The 11387-nt window shown below is 49.1% G+C and overlaps 1 long non-coding RNA gene across 1 annotated transcript; it reads right to left on the bottom strand.

Moving 5' to 3' along the window:
* Positions 1–391: 391 nt before the first annotated feature.
* On the bottom strand, positions 392–5287 carry LOC123346068. Its single transcript, XR_006572912.1, has 3 exons — positions 5153–5287; positions 716–865; positions 392–477 (listed from the first exon to the last, which is right to left on the bottom strand). It is a non-coding gene; the product is annotated as an uncharacterized LOC123346068 (long non-coding RNA).
* Between the last annotated feature and the right edge of the window lie 6100 nt (positions 5288–11387).

The raw sequence follows: 11387 nt of genomic DNA, 5'->3' as shown, positions 1-11387 counted from the left end.
TCCTCCGGGGCCAGGCTGGGGCTGGCGGGAGGCTCCTCTGGGGCCAGGCTGGGGCTGGCGGGAGGCTCCTCGGGGGCCAGGGTTGGGCTGGCGCAGGGCCCCTCAGCTGCCATGGTGGTTGGCGGCTCCTGCTGGGCCCTGGGGCGCAGCTCCTGGATCCTTGGCTTCCTGCAAAGGAAGCCCCAGAGCTGCCGTCCCCGGCTCCTGCCCTCCCCTGGCTCTCTGCTCCACAGCTGAACCCGGGGCCACCTCCGTTTCGGCCCAGAAGGTGCCTCAGGGTCAGCTAGAGGAGCTACTGTGTTCCGCCTCCTCCAGCAGGCGAAGCAGCTCCTCCCTTTCCCCTGGCCACGAGCCTCTTCCCCGCCCGCGGGGACAGAGGGGCCGCTCTCCACCTGGGCAGGCTGCCTGATGTCGTCTTCTGGCTGTGGAGCCACCTGCCCGGCCTTCCTCCTGAGCATCTGCCTGATTCGCTCCATCCTGGAACAGAGTGGGGAGCAGCCATGAGTCTGGCTTCAAAGCAGCCTCTCATTAACGAGCCTGCCTGCTCCCCTGCCCACCTCCCCTCTGCTGAGGCAATTTCTCCTCCCGACACATCCCACCCCAGGGCACAGGAACCCTCAACCTGGGGAACAAACCCTGACAAGGGACGGGCTGGGAGCCGTAGTGGTGGGATATTCCCACCACACTGGGGATGGTTCTGGAGAACTCCACTTACTTATTCTAGATCAGATGGAGCAGGATGGCAGATGCTCAGGGTTGCTCCTCTCTTCACCCTCTTCAATCTCCACACCCAGGTGGCCGGCAACGGGTGCCGCTCAATGCCCTGCCAGCAGGGCAAGGGGTAGACACCAGATATCGAAACTGGCTGTGAAAACAATACAATGCCACTAGCGGAACGCTCCTGGGACACTCCATAGCTGTACCCGGGGCCACCTCCATTTGGGCCCAGAAGGTGCCTCAGGGTCAGCTAGGGGAGCTGGGGTCTTCCTCCTCCTCCAGAAAGCCAGAGCTGGGAAGTGCCAGCAGGACTCGATTCCCAGTCTCCCTGGCTCCGAGTGGGACCTGTTGTAGTGATTGACGGATTTGCTCCTTGTCCCCCATCCAAAGCCAATAACACATCTCTGGGTTGGCAGTCATGAGTTAGACCTCTCAGCACCCTTCTGTCTCCTGCAGCCCTCAGCTGTTCCTTGGATTGCAGTGGCTTGGACGGTAACAGGAGTGGATATTGTTACTGGCTCACTGGGTGGTTCTAGCCAATGAGGGTCTCAGTCTAGCCTCAGAGGCCCACACCCCCAGACACTACAGGTCAGGGTGGATTGATTTCATTCCAAATGTTTTGTAGTTGTATTTTTGAGTTATTTTCCTAATGAGGGATTGATTCTCATGAAATTCTTAGTGGTGGCCGATGACAGAACACGGAGCCAATGGTCTCAAGTTGCACTGTGGAAGGCTTAGCTTGGCTATTAGGAAACACTAGTTCACTAGGAGGGTGGTGAAGCCCTGGAATGGGTTCCCTAGGGAGGTGGTGGAATCTCCATCCTTACAAGTTTTTAAAGGTCAGCTTGACAAAGCCCTGGCTGGGATGATGAAGTTGGGGTTGGTCCTGCCTGCAGCAGGGGGTTGGACTAGATACCTCCTCAGGTCTGTTCCAGCCCTAGTCTTCTATGATGCTAGGAATAGGGATCCATTCAAACATGTTGACTTGCTGGTTTTGCAGGATACAGAAAAACAAAAAGGTTGACTCAACCATTTGGTTTCATTTCAAACAAACTGAGGTAAAGAAGTATCTCTAGTTCGTGCCCTGAACTGATTGTTCCTGCTCATAATGTCCTTCCAGATTTTAGAAGTAGTAGCTCACACCTCCTCCTCTCTAGCCTTTATTCATATTTTACAAGGGGAAAAGAAGCCTTCATCCTTTTCGAACTCCCAATCAGTTTCTTACATTTGAATGAAGTAGCTGCATCAACTGGAATGAAGAAAATATTCTTTCTGCACCCGCAGAAGAGGCTAGTGCTGCCAAAATCTGGCTGAGTGTTTCAATAACTTCTGGACGCCCAGGTGCTTAGGCAATGACTTCCAACAGTTCAGTGCTTTGACTTCCTCTGACACTTGGCAGCAAACATGGACTTCTTCATATATGTAGTTATTTAAATTACTTTAATAGGCTGGAGCAACTAGAGGCCTTAACATCACTTGTCATCATTTCAAATTTTATACTGGATAAGTTTAAAAAAAAAAACTTTTTCAATATAAATTTAAAACACCCAGTTTAAATAAAAATAAAATCTCTTTTGGGGGGATTGGGGTTGGGCTGTGAAAAAGCCACTGATTGGTCTTGCCCTTGATTTTAAAAGAACTACTTCATCTGAGAGAATCAGAAACTGCTTGTGTTCTAGTCAAGGAGAGGAGGCAGCAAAATTCATCCTAGCAGTAATCTGTTGGGCCTTATTTGCTCAGCCTCAAACAAACAAGCGTGCAAAACTCTAGCTAGTCTCTTTTATGTAGGCCCAGCTAAGAGGTGGTGGGAGGGGCAGGAATGCTGTCTCCGTCCCGGATCCAGTAGCAATTGCACAGGATATTGCCACAAAACCTACATTTTACTGCCAAACTCTCTAAGACATTCCTCTCCTGCGCTTCCTGGTTTCTACGTTTCAAATCCACAAAACCTTCCCCTTGACAGTCACTGCCCAGGTGGTGCAGCAGGCAGAGGAACCTGAGCAGTAACATTGTTGACACCAGAGGTAACTCAGCCACCTGTCGCTCCCTGACTCCACTAACCCTGAGCATAAATCCGAAGCCTGAGCCCTGCCTTGGGCATCGCTCCCACGGAAACCTGCAGGCTCATTTACTGACTTATGCAAATCACCTGTGGAGAGTTAGCACTGACTGGCTGAATTCACTCTCAAGTCACAATACCCTTCAGCTTATAGCACTAATGGAAGGGGCACAGGGTGGAAATCAGGCTTTTCTGGTGACCCGTTTTCCAATTGAGAAGAAGGGACAAGAGGGAAGGAGGAAGAGGGAAGCAAAATGGCCACATTCCAAAACGCCCCCAGCGAGTCACAGATTAATTCCAAGCCCAGAGGAAACCACTGTCGTCTGACTTTCTGTTTCACTTCGGCCATAGAATGTGCCTCAAAATAATTCCCATAGGAATTAGAACAGGTTTTTAGTAAAACACCCACGCTTGATTTTAAAAGAGGCCAGTTGTGGAAAATCCAGCACAACCCTCAGTGAATTGCTCCAAACTCTGATGTTAAAAATGCTCCTCGCCTTATTTCCAGTGTGTATTGGTCTAGCTTCAACTTCCAGCCATTGTCTGCTCATAACCTTTAACTGGTAAAGGGAAGATGGAGGCTTGCTGCAGCAAGGCTCCTGGGCTCTGCGAGGTTCCCCCTGCCCCGCATCCCTGTCCTGCCTGGCTGTTGGCAAGGGAGCTCTGTGAGGTCACAGAGGCCTCACTCATAGAATCATAGACTATCAGGGTTGGAAGGGACCTCAGGAGGTATCTAGTCCAACCCCCTGCTCAAAGCAGGACCAATTCCCAACTAATTGTCTTTGCTCAATGGGCTGAGTTCCTGCCAAAAGCTTTTGTGAAGTCACTGCCACACCCACCTTTCCCTGGCAGGCCTGACCTCTGCCCCTGGCCAGCCCAGCTGGATGTTTGAGCTGCACCCTGGATCACCCCACTTGCTCATTATTGATTCTGGGGAGCAAGCAGGCCACCCAGTAAAACAGCAGAGTCTGTTCCGCACCCCACGCTGAGTTTTTCATAGAGGCATCGGTTGTGAAACAATTCAGTCTCCTGATGTGGCCTCTATTTCACGGGCTATGAAATTTCACACTCTTAGCACCCTATTGAGCCCAATTGCTTGTAATTCACTAAAAAGGCACCTTCTCAACCAGTTATGATGGTAGGACACCAGGAAACAGAGACTCCACCTCTCCCCAGGGTAATTTCTTCCAGTGGCTAGTCTCCCTCACTGTCATAATTATATTGGAAATTGACAACCTCTGATAAGGGCCCAATTTATGACAATCTTTTAAATAATTTAAATAGAAGAGAAAAAATAACATTCAGTAGAACATGTTCACTGCCAAGCTTTTCAGACAGTCGCACCACTGATGTGATAGCTAAGGCCCCGGAAGCAAAGCTAGCTGAAATGCTAACCCAGCTTTGGGCAGCAGTAGCTTCCTTGAAAGGTGCAGAAAATATTGTCTTCCTTTCAGTTTATTCAAATCGTTCAGTTCAATCAACTAGTTTGTTGAAATTCAAGAAAGCAATTGGGAATTCACAAAACAGGCAAACTTGTTTTCCTCCCTCAATCTAGGGATAAAAAACTAGGGGATAGATCTACTGGTTCATCAATCTAGAAACTCGTGGAGACAAGAATGTATCATTTCACTTCACTAACCACACATCAAATTGCCTTTGTTTAAGAAATTTGTTAGTTTGAAATGCAAAACATTTTGATACAACTTCTTTCTTATGCTTCTCTTTCTAGCTCTGGCATGCCCTTGCTGTGTGACCAGAGAGGTCACTTCTTTTCTCTTTCCCTCGGTATCATGGGGGATGGAGAAAATTCTCTCAGCCCTAGCAGGAGAGAGATTTGAGCAAGTCAGGCGCGTTAGGGTCCTCGTGCTCTAAAGGACAATGGGCGATTGTTGTTTGGGGCAAGAATCCCAACAGATTTGTTACTTGTCCCCCAACCAAAGCCAATAACACATCTTTGTATTTTCAGTCATGAGTTAGACATTCTGTCTCCCTCAGCCCTCAGCTGTTCCTTGGATTAGGGAGGCTTGGATGGTAAGAGAACTGGAATTATTTTACTGGCTTCTTGGGTGTTACTAGCCCATGAGGGTCTCAGTCTGGCCCCCAAGGCCCACACTCCCAGACACTAAAGATCAGGAGGGGTTGATTTCACTCAAAGTGTTTTGTATTTGCGTTTTTGAATTATTTTCCTAATGAAAGATTGATTCTCACGAAATCTTAGAGCTGGCAGATGACAGAACAAGGAGCAATGCTCTCAAGTTGCAGGGTGGAAAGCTCAGATATTAGCACAAACTTTTTCCCTAGGAGGGTGGTGATGCCTTTGAATCTGCTAGGATAGAGTCCCCTATCTTGTATTTAGAGCCTGTATTTTTTCTTTACCTTCTACACAGATGACAATATCTTTGAAATAAATCCACACAGAAATGAGAAACACACGCACAGACTCTCTCCTACTGCAACTGTCTCTTGGTCCTCAGTGAGAGACCACGAGATGGAGGCTTGCGGCAGCAAGGCTACAGGGCTCTCCGAGGTTCCCCCTGCCCCGCATCCCTGTCCTGCCTGGCTGTTGGCAAGGGAGCTCTGTGAGGTCACAGACGCCTCATCAATCTTTGCCCAATAGGCTGAGTTCCTGCCAAAGGCCTTTGTGAAGTCACTGCCGCACCCACCTTTCCCTGGCAGGCCTGATGTCTGCCCCTGGCCAGCCCAGCTGGATGTTTTGAGCTGCAGCCTGGATCACCCCACTTGCTCATTATTGATTCTGGGGACCAGCCAGGCCACCCAGCAAAACAGCAGAGTCTGTTCCGCACCCCACACTGAGCTTTTCATAGAGGTTATGAAACAATTCAGTCTCCTAATGTGGCCTCTATTTCACCGGCTATGAAATTTCACGCACTTTGCACCATATGAAGCCCAATTGCTTGTAAGTCACTAAAAGGCACCTTCCAGAATGACAGGCAGTTTTGATGACAAGACACCAGGAAACAGAGACTCCACCTCTCCCCTGGGTAATTTGTTCCAGTGGCTAGTCTCCCTCACTGTCAAAACTGTGTGCCTAAGTCTCCTTTGAATTTCTCTGGCTTCAGCTGGCAGCTGTTGGTTCTTGTTGTGCCTTTTTTGGCTAGAATCGAATTAGCCCTGCCCCGTGAAATCCGATCTCCCCGTCCTGCTGGACCCCTCAGCCAGGAGAACCCAGTAGGGGCCTCCTAGCTGTTTCTCTGCCCGGCTGGGGACAGGACTTCCTCTCCGTGGGGATATCAGACGCACCTGCAGAGGCAATGCAGAAGTGAGTGCGCTGCATCAGCCCGGCGTTGGGCTCAGGGCTTTGCTCTTGGCAGTTCTGCTCCACTCACGTCTCTGGGTGCCCGGACTCAGAGCTTCTGGCCCCCTGTGGCTGCAGCCAGTGCTGGGGCACCAGGCTCAGGACTTTCATGCCCCTCCCCACTCCTGCTGGCGCTCTAGGTGCCTGGGCTCGGGGCTTCTGCCTGGCCTCTGCAGTGAGTGCTCAGGGCTTCCCTTGCAGTTCTTTCTGGGGCTCAAGGGTCCATTTCTCTGGATGCCCCGAAAATGGTAGGAGCCAAGGTGCTCCCAAGTAGTCGGTAGGAGCTGAGGTGCTGCCAACAGCAGGGCCCCACCTGCACATGTGGGAACCTCCTCTAGCTTCAGAAAGGTTGCTGGCTGCTGCCCTTGGAGCCCAGGTCTGAAGGCAGCACAGAAGTGAGGGTGGCAATGCTGTGACCCCACCACAACAACCTCTGAACTCCCCCATTCTCCCAGGTTGATCGGGACCCCCATGGTTACAATACCAGGAAATGTCAGGTGGAAACATCGAAATGGTGACGTTGGTCCAATTTCAAGGCCAGAGGTTTGTAAACTAGTCAAAGTGAGCCCTGAATTTGGTAGGGACCTGGCTATTATGAAGGCCCGAGCAGGTTTGCACTCCCAGTTCTCCTGAAAGGCCATGGAGAATTCCTGCTGCCTGAGAAACTTTCCAGAATAAGTTACCAGGACTGGGAGAGAAATGAAGGAAACCAACCAAAGCCTGAGCTAGGATGGAGAGCATTGACCCAAGCCGTGTTTGAACCCCTCCACCCCCACCTGCCTGCCCGCGGTGAAACGGACCGAGGGGCACTGATTTCTAGTTGTGAACTTGCTACCGACCGTGGGCTTCAGCACAAGCCGTAACAGCCACATACTCTGAACTCTTGGATAAACAGCAAAGCTGGCTTTTCCGAAACCTTTCCATCCCAGTGCCCTGCATCCACTTGGGATTGTGCCCAGCAGAGGCTGGTGGAGGGGAGGGGAAGGGAGAGGAGGCCATGCAAATGTTGTGGCATCTGCACAACCCCCCCAGACACACACAGCAATGAAGGGCATAATATCCAGGACAGTAACTGATTTGGCCATAACCTACCAAATCCTCAGTGTTGAAAGTCCAATTTCTCTAGAAAACAATGGGAGGGAGGGGTTAGAGAGCTGCAGTAACCACGTGGACTTCCGGTATCTGGCCAGGCACATCCCCCTCTGCAGAGTTTTCACTGCTATTGTCTCCAAACTGGTCCTCCTGATCTGATGTGAGGTCACATCCTGGCCTTTAGGGCCATTGGCAGGATCTTCCCTGTTCCCAGCTGCAGCATCACCCTCATTATCCTGCCTGATAAGGATCCCACCAGGGCTCAGCTAAATGGCATGTGGCATGACAGGCTCTTTGCTGGGGGCCTTGGCAGCACTCAATCGAGATCTGAATCGGACGGGCACGGGCAGGTGCATTTCCTGACTTTTTACTGGAGTCCTGGACCCTCTCATGCTGCTGCTGCAAATGTTCCTTCTCGCTCAGCGCTCAGCAGCAGAATGCTCCTTGCCCTTTGGCTGTGCAACATCCAGACGTCTAGTCCTGCTGCTCTGAAAGAAACCGTCTTCACAGCTCTAATCCTGGCAGATATTGATTAAAATCTTGCCGTGCTCCTCTAAGTGTATTTGTGATTGGACGTGCTTCTTGCTAGGGGGGATTTTCAGATACCATGAACTGCCATAAAACAGAGGGAAAGACAAAAGGAAGCATCAACATGTCTAAGAACTTGAACAATATTTGAAGACCATATATTGGTGTCTAACTACCTCCTGCTGCCAGGAAATGCAACTGGTATTTTAACGACACACTCACTCCGCTTGTGCCTGACTTGTGATTCAGAGCTCTGAGGAATTCTGTCCCCTGGTGTTGGCAGAACAAATAAACCCCACCTCCCATTACACAATCCATTTGAGTTCAAGAGAGAGAGATCTCTATCTTGCAACAAGCTTTAACATTACGGGGCAAAGACTAAGATGAGAGGTCAATTTTTCTTGCAGTTCTAATACCCGAGGAAAACTCCAAAATCCATTCTGTCAACCAAGAGAAAAGATGGTTTTTCTGTTCTCAAAGTGATGATGCTTTTGACCCCAAAATGTTGTCTTCGTTTTCTCTCACAAAATAACTTGCAGTGAAATGGGACCAACTGCCTAAAACTATCCTGAACGCTGCATGTCAGAGTTTGGGAATATCAGGACAGATCATCACCTGGCACATCAGTTGTCACGGATCCATCAGCATCAGCAGAGCTATGGTGATTTATACCAACCGCGTGTCTGGTCCATTGTGCTGTAACGAGTTAAAAGATTTCATACGCTGTGCATATGAAGATGAAAATGTAGGGTGGAAGGGACCTCATGTAGTCGAGTCAGGCTCCGCATGCTGGGGCAAGACCCCTTGGTTTCAAAGAATCTTGTTTAATGGAGGGTTTTTTCTTCTTTTTTTTTTCTTTCTAAAAAGGTGCTTCATTTATTTGAATATCAAACATTTTCATTTAAAATTTCCCAGAGTAAGTTTTGTGCTGGTGAAATATTCCCAGTCGACAGCTCTGGAGAGAGAATATTGTGAAAAAAGACAGTACAGAATGGACTGCGCTTCCCCAGTGCACCATTCTCTGCCCCCATGGAAGGTCTCATGGGTTCGGGGTGGATACACACCAACAATGGAATGAAATCTCTCTTGCATAGTTGAGTTTTCTTCTTAGTTTGAAGCGGGAGAAGGAACAGGATCATCAGGACCCACCTAGCTTCCAAGGGAATCATCTTTCTTGATGCTGTTTGACCTGCAATTCATTGTGGCCCATTAGGTGGAGATTCTCTAGGAAGTTGCTTTATGACTCTGCTAATGAACTATCTTCTGAGAAGGACAGACTGGTCCTGCCACTGTCTCCAGTCACTCACGGTAAATTATAGAGATTTGTAGCCATAGGTTGTACAGGATGATAAGATACTGCATGTGAGCACGGGAGAGAGGGAGATGTTTTACTTGGTATTCATTAGGGTCCTTTTCTTTGGAGGCGGAAGCTTTTCCAAACTCACTTGCTGTCTCTGCTTCCCCACTGCAGAACTACAGTTTTAGGCTGTGCAAGAAGCCAGAGTAGGCATGAGGGTCTCACCCATAGTTTTTAATTCAGCTCCTGCTGCTTAACTTGGCTCTTCATTCATATCTCTTCAGTTAATATACAGTGAACCAGTGTGAACATAATCTTACTGATTTCAACAAGAATGCTGATTATTGAACTTAATCAGAGTTTATTCCTAGTTTGTGGTTTTAATTGACTTCTTATACGTAGCATAGCTCCTGCTTTAATTATGAAAAGGTGATAGACAGGTAGACACTAGAGAGACGGATGTTTTTCTATGGGGATAGATAGACAGAGACATGGTTATGTCTGGGGTTAGATAGACAGAAACACGTTCATTAGACACACACAGGAGAAAGGAAGGATGGTCCAGAGGTTATGGCAACTCATCTAAGACTTGAGGGGTCTGAGTTTAAATTCCGCCTCCACTGCAGACTTCCTTTGTGATCTTGAGCAAATCACTTAGGGCCAGATTTTTTAAAGGGATTTCAGTTCCTAATTCCCATTGAAACCAATGGGATTTATGTGGCCTAAATACCTTTTAAAAACCTGGGGTTAGTCTCCCTCTGTTTGCCACTTGTAATATGGAGGCAAGAGAAGGAACGTTTGTAAGCAAGACACAAGAAGTGATTCTTCTGCCCTTACTCCGCACTGATTAGGCCTCAGCTGGAGTCTAGTGTCCAGTTCTGGGCACCACTTTTCAGGAAAGATGTGGCCCAATTGCAGAGAGTCCAGATAAGAGCGACAAAAACGCGAGTGCCATGTCTCCGTGTGGCTCACAGAAGCAGCAGCACATCCCCAATCCGGCTTCTATGCATAGGGAAAGCCAGGAGGCTCCACACGCTGCCTGTGTCCTAAGCACCGCCCCTGCAGCTCCCATTGCTGGGAACCACAGCCAATGGGAGCTCCAGGTGCGGCGCCTGCAGACAGGGCAGTTTGCCCACCCCTGGGCTAAGGGCACACAGTGTTCGCAGTTGCATGGCCCATGATGCTAGCCCCCATCACTCCCTGGTTAAATCTTCAAACAAGCCCCTTCGTGCTTCCTCCCATTCTGCCCCCCCACATTCGGGAGGACTTCCCTGTAAACATCAGCAAAACGACCTCCTCAACCCAGGGACTGTTTGACTCTTTAATTATTGCCTGTCCAGCAGGCTTGCCATCTCCTTATGAACTTGCTGTTGCTCCTGGTTACCCCGGGGTCTACAATCCGCCCGAACGCCCACAACGATTGGATCCAGGAGAACGTGCCTGGTGTGACTTTCAAGGTGGTGAACTTCACTACCACTGTCAGTCCGAATGGGGCCAGTCTGTCTGCCACCGTTCCCAGCGTCCTTCTCCTTGTTGTGTTTCTGCGACTGGTCATCTGAACCCTGTCCCCCCACCTCCTAGACTGGATCCCCATCATACCCCAGTTCTTCCTCATCTTTGGTGCCGACAGACCATGTGTGCAGTGACACTAGACCCCAGTATTCACACCCTACACACGACTGTAACAATCTTTGTGCAAAATACACATTGTGAGGTATCATTTGAAAACTGATAACTCTCTGACCATTCATATCCTTGTGTGATATATGTACGTGATGGTTGCTAAGAGTTATGGACATACACTGGAATGGTCACTAAAATGAGTTCAAACTCCATATGCTGGGGGAGTTGTTAAACAGATTGATCCTAAGTGAAGGACTGTGTGTTTAACTCAGTTTACATTCAAGCCGCACACAGACCCATCAAAGCTCACACTGAGAAGCGGGGGACAAGACAGCCTGGTGTCTACGCCCAGCAGGAGAGAGAAGCTCTTCTGGGTTTTATTTTTCAGAAGGGTCCATTGCAAAGATTTACTGGTCTGAACTTCATGTGATAATCAACTGAATCAACTGACTGGATACAATAGTACTGTATTATACGAGAGTACGGGGTGAGGTTTTTTCTGAAAACAAATGACCCCCTGGTGCTTAATATCATTGTGAAATGTCTGTATAAACACTATATGAGGAAATGTGGATACTTTATGATAGGCTTTAAAGTCTGCAGCCAAACAGGGAGACACAGGTTCTCTTACAGACTGCGGGGGAGGGAGGCGCTAGGTACCTGTCTCCCAGGGCCAGCTTTAGGAAATGCGGGGCCTAATTCGAACAGTTTTGATGGGGCCCCGGCAGGGATGACTTAAAAAAAAAAACACTTAA

The sequence above is a fragment of the Mauremys mutica genome, chromosome 12 (genome assembly GCF_020497125.1).
Source record: "Mauremys mutica isolate MM-2020 ecotype Southern chromosome 12, ASM2049712v1, whole genome shotgun sequence".
NCBI lineage: Eukaryota > Metazoa > Chordata > Testudines > Geoemydidae > Mauremys > Mauremys mutica.
Note: the sequence above shows the minus strand (reverse complement) of the source record. Positions and strands in the feature narration are given on the sequence as shown.